This window comes from Hordeum vulgare, chromosome 1H (genome assembly GCF_904849725.1).
Source record: "Hordeum vulgare subsp. vulgare chromosome 1H, MorexV3_pseudomolecules_assembly, whole genome shotgun sequence".
In the NCBI taxonomy this organism is placed as follows: Eukaryota; Viridiplantae; Streptophyta; class Magnoliopsida; order Poales; family Poaceae; genus Hordeum; species Hordeum vulgare.
In genome coordinates, this window is record NC_058518.1 from 113,544,455 (window position 1) to 113,556,567 (window position 12,113).

Here is a 12,113-nt window from a genome sequence, read left to right on the forward strand (position 1 = left end):
GCAAAAAATATAATACTTGATATTTCATAGTATACCCGACACGAATAGAAAAATTGGTATGGTATCTATTTTAAGTTTTCAGATAATTTGGGTGTTAAGATTCTTCAATTGGTAAAGATGATCTATGTATTAACAAAATAACCTTATTCGTGATTTGGATAACAAAATGGTTATTAAATTTGATAAGATAGGAGTTAGAATGCTACTGATGCAGACAAGAAAGAGGCATAAATTTCACGCTCAGTTTTGTGATGGATAGTGAACAATAAAATACAATTGTCTTGCAGCCCCATTTTGCTAAGGTTAAGCTCAGCTAGTGTAGTAGCAATTGCAATGCCAACCTAACTGGCATTTCCGTTTTGAAACAGAACCTGACTAATAACAAAGCATATTAAGAAAACTAAACGGCGGCATCCCAGCTTGAATTTGTCAAACATGTACAAATATTTCAGTGAACCTTAACACCAAACTTGTATGTGTATGTACTAATATGCATGTTCACAAAGATTTGAACAATACTGACTTATTACAGAGTTATAATGATCAAGTTTCAGAGAATCAAAAATCAACAGGTTGCTAGTTGACTTGTCAGTTCATACTGTATTTATGTTTTCAACAGTTTGCTTCCACTTGGGACAAACCTTCGAATTGGCTAGAATAAATATGTAATATAACTACAGAGATGCAGCATTATTGTATTTATCTTCCAATTTTTCTTAAAAAAATGAATGGCAGAGCAGTAACAGCCAAAAGTGTAGTTTATAATCTACATTTGAGTTTTGAACCTATTTTTCCACAGAAAGCCTCTAGGATAAAGTAAAAAAAAAAGAAAAATGGAAGAGAGAGAGCATATGTGATGAACACGACATCGAGGGGACTTTGGCTTCCCCTTGTTATCGTCTTGGCCGCCACCACACCTCTTCCCAACCGACAACCTGGACGAGCAACAATCAAGAGAGAGCAGTACAAAAGAAAAATATGTCAATGATACCTAGGCATAATATTTGACTTCAACACTAATATTTCTCCAACGAATATACTTCATAAGTTTGTATTGATACGTATTTATTGAAGTTACCAAAGGCCTCGATTGTTCCCCTATTTGTGTGGTTAATGATGGTATGTTCAATCCACATAGATGTATGATTTATAGGAAACAATTATATGTCTTATGAAATGCTTGTCAATATTGTAGGAACAAGCAGTAATGAAGAAGTATTTACTATAACAATTGCATCTCTAATGAAGGTGTGTTCCTTAATCTATATTGTCAGTCAGTTGATAAAGGAAAAAACCTGTTTGGATAACATAATGCAGATGATTCAGTGTTTTGGCGTATCAAAAGCTTCATGATCTATATGAGATTTAGAAAACAAACAACAAAAAGAAGAGAATGAGAGGGAGAGACGTGTCACCGTCATGTCCAATGGCGTCTTGATATGAGTTGAGGCGGGCGTAGCAGTTGACCGTAGGAACGACATGAGCATCCTAGTGAACGGGACCTGCAAGATGAGCAGACATCAAGATATGGATTGCATAAAGGGGAACATGAAGACAAATAGACATCAGTAAGGAATAGAGGCAACTTCGTAATGAGCTGAGGTGTGCCAAATGCAGCAGTGAGAATTAATAGTTTCCACATAAGCTGATCAAATGAAATAAACCATCAAGGTTCTGAGATCACAAAAAGCAAACCATCACAATTTGCACAATTCGAACCAGCCATATAAGAACACATACATATTTCTAGAAATATTCGTTCAAAGCAGAACATACCAATTGAACTCGGTCCCAATAAAAACTACCAAAGAAAAATTTCAGGATTAAAGAGTGTTAATTCTGATTAAGGATTTGTTTACACCAGAGTATACGTGTTATTCTACTTAACTGCTTTCACAGCTAGCGTGGGCTTCCTGCGACTTCAAGGGCTGCTTGCCCTGAATATAAATGGATATGGAGTCGGTTCATTCCATTCCAGTGATTTATAGTTAGGCAATGTATCTCCCGAACCTGCAAACCTTTATTCAAATTGAACTTTCTCTACGAGTAAAGTAGGTTTCCATACAAACTGAACTTTGTTGGAATCCTGACTAAAACAGTGGCGATGTGCCTATAGTTTGGGAGAAATACCCTAAACTGCTTGTTAGAGAAAACTCATTGGGACCGACTACTGAAAGAACAGCTTAAATTAGAGACACAAGACAACCACCCAAAGTGATTAACTTAGCTTAAATTAGAGACACAAGACAACCACCCAAAGTGATTAACATAGTGACATAGCTCACGACTGAAATTTATGCAGAACAGGCGATGCCCTAGACTGTCCTTTCCACTGCTGGGTATGAAAAGGACAGACCGAGTGCTCGAATCTCCCAAACCAGGTGAGGTCTGGTGAAATATTGTACGAAACAAGCCTTACCCCTGCCGAGTGAAATGCTGAGAGGGCATCAAACCCATGACTTCTTGGCACAAGTGGGTAGTAGTTCACTCAATGCAAAATTGGCTAAAATATTAGAGTAGAAATATACAGAGAGATCGTATATGATGTTACAGTTGTTCTATCCATGGGCAGATCCAAATTAAAACTTGTAGCCTGACTATCCGAAGTTAATTTACTGTGTCTATTTAGCATCCCGGGCATTCACTAAGATGGCATGGAGTGAGATTTCTAAGATAACCTACCACATGTATTCAAGGCTAGTTTCACCACTAATCATTCTGCTTAAAGTTGACAGCATATGTTTATTCAACAAGAGAGCGGCCTATATAACTGTTGAGGACCTAAAAATAGTATGTCGTATTACACTTGTTCTGCAATATGATAAGGAATCACCTCACATGGAATAAAATGTGTGTCTAGTAGAGGAGCCAAGACTTTAGCCAGCTGAGGCACATACCCAAGCATCTGCCCACAATCAGACCTTCCATAAAGCACCTATCCATGGTATTAAGAAAAAAAATTCAACATGAATGGGATGCCAACAAAAAATATAACTCATTTATAAAGTATGGAAACCTTGATAGCATCACGGTCCTTGGCATTCTGGGGGTCTCTTAAAATAGTAATGCTCATGCCTTCTTGAAGTTTAAAGTTTTCACGGAATCTCTGGCCCACTAAGACAGTTTCAACAACTAATGTGGTGCTAGAATCCGCATTTGGAGATGTATCGGTACTGACAGAAGTTGTTCCTTCTAAAAGTGAGAAGGAAGAGCCCTTCTGAACTGCATCGTCATTTTCAACATTGTTTGTAATTGCCAAACTAGCATTTGAAGGTGTACATGTATTATGCATCTCGGAGATGCCAGGTGAACCATGCAGGCACCCAGTTAATAAGGCGGTTGCGATATTCTCCGGACTTCCGGTGACACTATTCATGGAGCAAAATTCTCAGTCGGTACATACATCTCCATCCATCAGTCCCTTGTTTTCTGCCTTGTGAACATTGGTCACTATGTCTGGAGTAGGCTGAACTGTTTTTTTTACTGAATCTGAAATCGAGAAAGCTTCTCTAGAACTTCCATTTCGGTCCTCTCGTGAGGCATATATCTGCACAGTTCATGTGAAAAAAAATTCTTCAGAACGTTATAGCATTATTAAGCATGGCAAATCTTCCTATGCATCCCCTTACACCGAGAGCAAAACTGAATAGAGCCCAATGATCCTACTGAATCAACCAAGATACAAGACATTATGCATGGTTAAGCCGGTGATTGACTGAAAATGACACCAAAAGAGTGCGACTTTAGAAGCAGGGGAGCACATGAACATGAACTTGTAATAAAAAAAGTAACTAACCGGGTGGAGCTAGGCATTTACGTACTTGGGTTGTGATTGTCGAGCAAAGATTTCGTCAAGGTCAACGCAAGAAGCATTAGGAATAGTACCACGGCTAAGCAAGCTTACAAGATAAGTGAGTGTTCCACTGATTCTGGGGAATTGGAGTTGTGTGGGGGTTCGCAGAGCCGCAATACGGACCAAGGTGGGTGTTGATGCAGTAGTCGGAGCTGGGGATGAACTCGCGACCAATGGGGCACACCACCCGCTCCGTGTCAGCGCTCCCTCCGGACAAAGAAGGGGCAACACCAGACGCTTCACCCTCCACATCGCCCACACCCGTGCCCTCGTCGTCGGCCTGGAGAAAATCAGAGGAGCATTAAGCATCAGACAGATGGCACGGGTAGAATAGGACCGGGAGAGGGAGGGCGAGAGGAGGACGAAGGTGAGGTGGGCGGAGAGAGGGGTGCGGCGGCGGCGGCCGATGTGGCGGACCAGGATCTCCTTACCGGTCAGCATAGCCCCTTGCAGCGTCGTGTGCGGCGGTTGGCAGCGAGGAGCGGCGTCCGGCGTGACCGAGGGGTTGGCGGCGAGATGGAGCGGTGTGCTTGAGCAATTGGCGACAGCAACAAAGGATGTGCGCAGAGAGAGAAGCGGTAAGGGGATTAGTACTGTTTCATTGCTTTGGCATGTTTTGTTAACGGGGATTTTAGACCATTAGATGACTAATCAAACGGTTAATATGCTTAGTTAGATCTGCCCTCTCTTGCTTTTTAGTATTAGTAGGTGGACATTGCCCCCACCATAATGGTTTTGTATTTGTGGTGCACATGTAGAGGACAATCCCACTCTCCAACCTTCACGGTCTCAATATTCTCAATAGAATTAAGGCCATGCCTTTTATAAATCTTATTTGGAAAATATATTGTGTGCTCCTTCTCATTAACATTGAAAGTAAACTTCCCTTTATTGCAATCAATAATAGCACCTGCGGTGTTAAGACACGGTCTACCAAGAATAATAGACATGCTCCGATCCTCGGGCATGTCAAGCATAACAAAGTGAGTAAGGATTAAGCAATTTGGAACTTCAACTGGAACATCCTCACCATACCAACAGGAACGGCTGTTGACTTATCATCCATTTGAGGAGAGATGTGTGTAGGGATTAGTTTATCTAGACAGAGCCTTTTATAAAGAGACAAAGGCATAACACTCACTCCTGCATCAAGATCACATAGAGGAATTCTGACATAGTTATTTTTTATGGAGCAAGGAATGGTGGGTATACCTGGATCACCAAGCTTCTGAGGAATCTTACCACTCATAGAGTAATTAGCAAGCATAGTAGATATTGCCTCATTAGGAACTTTTTTTTTATTAGTAACAATATCTTTCATATACCTCGAGTACAGAGGGAACTTAATAGCATCATTCAAAGCAATTTGAAGAAAAAGAGGTTTCATCAATTAACAAAATTTATTGTAATGCTCTTCTTCTTTGGTTTTGAAAGGCTTACCCGGGAAGGGCATTGATTTCTGTACCCATGGTTCTCTTTCCTTCCTCTGTCTTCTTGCAGCAAAGTCTTCTCTAGTATATCTCTTGCGCTTGTCGGGTGTTTCTTCTTCTTGTACTTCAGGAGGATCATTCTTCTCATTACCTTCATCAGGTTTAGCACGATATTCAGTTTCAGTATCGGAAATAGATATACTATTAGGGTCAACAATAGGTTTTTCATAAATTGTGGGATCATTGGAGTTGTCATCTTCCTTGTGTTTCTCCTTCTTCTTCTTCCTCGGGGAGCTAAGAACGTCTTCCTGCAATTGAGAATCTTGCTCCATCCTCTTTGGATGCCCCTCAGGATAGAGGGAGTCCTGGGTATGTGTATCACCTCGGGTTTTTATACCATACGCCTATGTATGAACTTGTTTGGCATTTTTAACAAGCAAATCTTTTTGCACATTAGAAATTTGTTCAAGCTGAGTTTGAACCATATGAAAATGCTTAACAAGACCTCTAACATCATTAAGAGTTCTACTTAAAACAGCAAGCAAACTTTCGATAGCAAGAGAATTATCATGCAAATGGCTTTGAATCCTCTCATTAACGTGACTTTGCTTGACAATGAAATTATCAAGCTCATCTAAACATTGATCAGGGCGCTTACCATGAGGGAAGTCACTTGCATTGAATTCTAAAATAGAGTGTACCTCTACCATAGGTGGGTGAGTGGTAGGCTCACATAATTTCTCAATAGGAGGTAGATTCTTCACATATCCAGCTTTAATACCTCTCTCTTCAATAGACTTCTTGGCTTCTTGCATAACTTCGGGGCTCATGAAAAGCATACCCCTATTCTTTGGAAGTGAAGGTGGTTTAGGAACGGACCAATCATGATGATTCTTAGCTATCTTGCCCATTAGTTCTTCATCATCGTTCGGTGTTCTTTCCCTGAAAACACAACCAGCACAACTATCCAAATAGGTTCTAGATTCATCGGTTAGACCAGCATAAAATATATCTGTCAATTCATTCTTAGGGATTTCATGTCCCGGTCTAGCCTTGAGTAAAGTGCAATACCTCCCCCAAGCTTTAGGGAGGTGCTCATTCTGCAAATGTTTAAAGTTATATATTGTTTGTAAAGCAGCATGTTGCTTATGAGCAGGAAAATATTTAGCAACAAAAGATTTAGGTAAATCTTGAGGACTCTTAATGGAACCACATGGTAGTGCATCATACCATGCTTTAGCATCTCCCTTCAAAGAGAAAGGAAGTAGCTTAGTAACATAATAATTTTTCTTCTTGTCCTTTGTAGTGAATAGGCCACCCAACTCAGTGAGTTTGGTAAGGTGTGCAATAGCATCGTCATTTTCTCTGCCATAACAGGGGTCATCTTCAACTGTGGATATAAGTGAAAGATCGATAGAGAAATCAAAATCAGCATCGTCAATGCAAATAGGAGATCAAGCAAATTCAGGATCAGGAGTAAATTTGTTCTTCATGGAATGTTTTTCAAGCAGCTTCTTAACAGTAGCAGGGTCAGAGTCAGCACACTCTATAAGCTCCCTACATAAATCATCATCAAGTTTAATATAATCAGCATCAAGAATTCTTTCCCTGAGACCACTCAAGTCTAGGTAACCAAAGGATCTACCAATGGGGTAGCGTGTAACAGGAATTTCAATTCGAGACTGCTTCGCAACCTTAGCACTGTGAGACTCAATAAAATAACCAAGTAAACCAGTCTCATCAAGAATAGTAGAAGCATCATCATAAGTATCAGACATAGTGACAGACTTGGTAGAAGCAGCATGTGGTGGTGGCGAAGCAAACTTACTCATAACAGAAGGTGAATCAAACATAGCACTAGTGGTAAGAACAATACGTTTTGTTGTAGTGGATGGTAAAATCGGAACCTTGGGGTATCCTTTCTTACACATAGCGGATAACTCAAAGCAAGCAAAATAACTCCAAGTAGACTTGTAAATAAAGCTATGCTCCCCGGCAACGGAGCAAGAAAATAGTCTTGATAACCCACAAGTGTAGGGGATCGCAACAGTCTTTGCGGGTATGATAACCCAATTTATTGATTCGACACAAGGCGAGCCAAAGAATATTTATAAGCTTTAACAGTTGAGTTGTAAATTCAACCACACCTGAAAGATACTTGCTTGGCAACGAAATATTAGTAGCAACGGTGATATCGAAGTGATGGTGGCAACGGAAATAATGGTGGCAAAGCAACGGAAGTAAAACAGCTAAAGCAAAGCAACTTGTAACTAGAAGGAATAAACACTATAGGATAAGGAGATCGATGGTTGCTCATGGATGAGAGATATCATGTATTTAAATTGGGGCAAGGCACACAGAAAAGTAATGATCATCTAGGCAAATATCAAACATTAGGCATGTATCCCAAGGTAGTCGTGCGTGCTTGCAATAAGAACTTGCACAACATCTTTTGTCCTACCATCCCGCTACCAACGGGGCCCAAAGGAACTTATGGATATTAAGGTGCTCCTGTCAAAGAGCACCGGAACAAAGCATTAACAATCAATGGATACATGGAATCCTCAAATTATAGTATATGCCCTTTTGTGTCCCAAGCTGTGACCATTGGGATCGCCGGTTCCGGACTATATTAGGTGCATACTACTCATAGATAGGATCAAGAATACAAATATATTCGTGAAAACATAAGGTATTCAGATCTGAAATCATGGCACTCGGGCCCAATGTGACAAGCATTAAGAGAAACAAGTAGTAGCCAGGATGATAAACACCATAGTAGATGCTAGGCAACATGCCCCCAACAATCTGACGAACTATTACATGATCTAACTCATCCAATCCCTACCATCCCCTTCGCCTACAACAAGAAATTACTCACACATGAAAGGGGAAGCCATGGAAGGGTGATGGAGTGGCGATGGTGATGACGATGGCGACGATTTCCCCTCACCGGAGGCCATGGTGGTCTCCAGATTAGCTCTCCCGGAGAAGAACCGAGGGTGGCGGCGGCTCCGCGTCAAGAATTCGCAAAACGGCTTCTGTTCTGGAATTTCTCCGTCTCGGGTAAAAATAGGAGCCAAGGTAGGGCACCAGAGGGGGTGGGACCCACCCAGGCGGCCTCCTTGCACGGCCAGGGGTAGGCCGCGCGACCAGGTCGCCTAGAGGCCTGGTGACCCCCCTGTGGACCATCTTCTGGTCAAGGGTTCCTCCTAGTGCATGTATTTTCTCTACTTTTTATTGGAATTTTCCGGGACACCTAAAAATCAATTTTCCTGCACACAAGAAGACCATACAGGCAGCTCTGCTGAAAATAGTGTCAGTACGGGTTAGTTTCGTTCAAATCATGTAATAATGAGGCCAAAACAATAGCAAAAGTGTTTGGAAAAGTCGATACATTTGAGACGTATCAGATACTGTGCTGACAATTGGGTGTTCTATTGATTCACTTGATATATGTTTTGGTAATAAACTTGTGGATTCCCGTGGTGATAATGGGGTAATATGTGCATATGGCTTGATATGCCTCTTGTCCTACTTTCTCCTATAGAAATCTTGGGGTACTCTTTGAAGTTCATTGTGTTGGATTGAACATGATGAATCTAAAATTGTTTGACGCATGTTAAATAGTCGATACTTGAGTTTTGCGTTGGGGTTTTCGTGAAGAGGAACAGGTTTGCAGCACAATATGGGTAAGTATTTCCCTCAGTTATGAAACCAAGGTTTATCTAACTAATAGGAATATCAACCACAACCGTCTTCAGCGGCTGCACACAAAAGAACAAAGAGCTTGCACCCAATGCGAGCAAGAGGGTTGTTAATCCCATTGGTCTCGTTATTTTCAAGCAAGTAAGGTGTGTAGATAATTTTAGATAGGAAGATAAAATAAAAACAAGTAAATGGAAGCAATGTATTGAAGGCTCTATCAATATGTTGTGAATACACCCTTGGGCCATAGCTTTCCCTAATGGCATCTCTCATGAAAAATAGCATACGGTGGGTAAACAAATTACTGTTCGGCAATTTATCATGAATAATCTGAACATAAACCCACAATTAATAGGGTCCCAACAAGCGCACTGCACAAAAGGAATTACATCATATGGATCAGAGCCAAGATGTGATGATCATTGTATTGAAGATCAAAGAGAGAGATTCACATATAGGTACTAACTATGGACCCGTAGGTCTGTGGTGAACTACTCACATATCATCGTAATGCAATAAGGTTGATGAAGAGACCCTGTTTGATTGATCCACCTCCGACAGGGTGCCGAAACGAAGCTCCAGATGGTATCCCGTCGAAACAGAGACTTGCGGGAGCATAAAAAGTGTTGATGGACTCCCTGTGCTATTTTTATGGTAGATGAGAATTTATAAGACAAATACTGGAGTCAGAAGGACCACGAGGGAGGCACAAGCCATCAGGGCGTTCCCCCCGGGCCGCGTCCTTTTGGTTTGTGGGCCCCTCGTGAGGCATCCAGCCTTCTTCCGATGCTTTTTGGTCTTCTTTAGTTCTAGAAAAAAATCACCAAAAAGTTTCAGAGCAACTAGACTTCATTTGGTATGGAAAACCTAAAATGTGAAAAACACGCAAAAAATAGGTCAGTGCTAAAAAATAATATAAATTGGTAAATAGATACCCCAAAAGTATTCTAGAATGATAGTATATGAGCATGGAAGAATCAAACATTATAGATACGTTGGAGACATATCAAGCAACCCCAAGCTTAACTCATGCTCGTCCTCGAGTAGGTAAATGATAAAAATAGAATTTTTGATGATCCATGATGTAACCTTGTGCATGTATGCTCGTTGTGAAATGATTAATTAACAAATATTAACATATCAATACTTATAGGTATAAGAAGAAAACAATTAATCTTTCAATGTATATGATCATCAAAGAATGTTTTTCCCCCATATCCATATTTATTATATTAGCAAGGCATGGCTCCATCTTCACCACATTAATACAAATGTTAAGCACTACGATGTCCAAGTCAGGTAATTGGATTGTACTTATTCAATATGCATCAACTTTGTATTCTTCACGCAATACATGAGTGTGAACCATTGGACATAGCATAAAGGTGGAATAGAATATGGTGGTAGGTTTCATAGGGGTAAAAGTGGACAAGATAGTCTCACATCAACTAGGCGTACCAACGAGCTATGGAGATGCCTGTTGATAGATATTGATGCGAGGAGCATGGATTTCCATGCAAATGATGCACAAGAGCTCTAAGTGTATAAAAGATCTACTAAAGCTAAGTGAGGTGTGCATCCAACTTGCTTGCTCATGAATACCTCGGGAATTTAAGGAAGCCCGTCACTGGAATATACAAGCCAAGTTTATGAAAAAGTGATCCCCACTAGCATATGAATGATATAACATGAGACTCTCTATATGAAGAATAAGGTGCCTCGTTGAGGCACAAGTGTGGTAAAGGATAGTAGCAAAGTCCCTTCTCTCTTTTTATCTCATTCAGTTTTTATTAAGGTGAGTTCATTTGGCCACCCCCATTTTTATTTCCTCACTGGGACAATGCTATAATGATGATGATCATCACACTTTTATTTACTTACAATCAATATGAAAACTGATAGGATGATGTGATTGTGAATGAATTCCTCTGGCAGTGTACCGGGATGTGCAAAGATCTAGCATGACATGTATAAATAATATGATGAACAGTGGCTTTGCCACAAATACTATGTCATCTCTATGTGATCATGCAAAGCATTATGCTGATGAACTAACTAGTCATGTGAATTGACGGTGGCATTTGCATGACAATATATCTCAGAATGGCTATGGAAGTGCCATGATAGGTAGTTATGCTGGCTGTTCTTAGGAGGATATAAAAAGGTTCATGTGCAACATAGCGTGTCATGTTAGGGGTTTGGATGCATCGGCGAAAGTTGCACCAATCCTCAAGGTGAGAACGGACGATGCACAATACCGAAGAGGCCAACAAATATGAGGAGGTGAGATTGTGTATGTCGAAGGTGTCACATTAGTCATGAAAAACTCATATACTTATTGCAAAGTTTATTAGTTTCATCACAAATCAAAGTACTACATGCATGCCCCGAGGGAGAGGGTTGGTAGGAATTAACCATTACACGACTCACACTCAAACAACACTAGGGTTTTAACGAGAAATAGAAAAGCTCACACATTATCACCATGCCCTTTTAAAGTTTTGGATGAAAAAGAAGTTCAACATCACTTAATATCGACACCTATCTGTATTAATAATAATGCACTCACACGTTTTTCATATTACCACATCAATATAATTAACCCACAATTTCTCTATGTGCGCTACATGATGGTTTTAATTATCACTCATTGGATAACCATTATTTTTGATCTAGTCTTATGACCCATGCAAATTACCATCACTATTTATCCAGCTCTCAAACAAATATAAGTGAAGAACAAGATCATAGTATATCTATAAAATCTACACGCCACCGTGCAAAAAAAGATATAAGTGAATTACTAGAGCAACTACTAAGCTCAAAAGATATAAGTGAAGCACATAGAGTATTCTAGCAAATTGGGATGATGTGGTCTCTCTCTCGAATAGGTGTGTCCAGCAACCAATGATTGTGGTAAACTGAAAGTAAAAGCAAACGACGCTCCAAGCAAAACTCATATGATGTGATGAATAAAAATATAGCTCCAAGTAACATACCGATGGATTGAGACAAAAAGAGGGTTTGCCTTCCTGGGTATCTCCAAGCTTAGACGCTTGAGTATTCTATAATATTACCTTGGGATGCCTTGTAAATCCCCAAGCTAAGGCTTTGATGGTCCT

At 40.2% G+C, this 12,113-nt stretch overlaps 1 pseudogene; it reads right to left on the reverse strand.

Moving 5' to 3' along the window:
- Positions 1-2,709: 2,709 nt before the first annotated feature.
- Positions 2,710-4,294, reverse strand: LOC123397359 (annotated as a pseudogene).
- Positions 4,295-12,113: the final 7,819 nt, after the last annotated feature.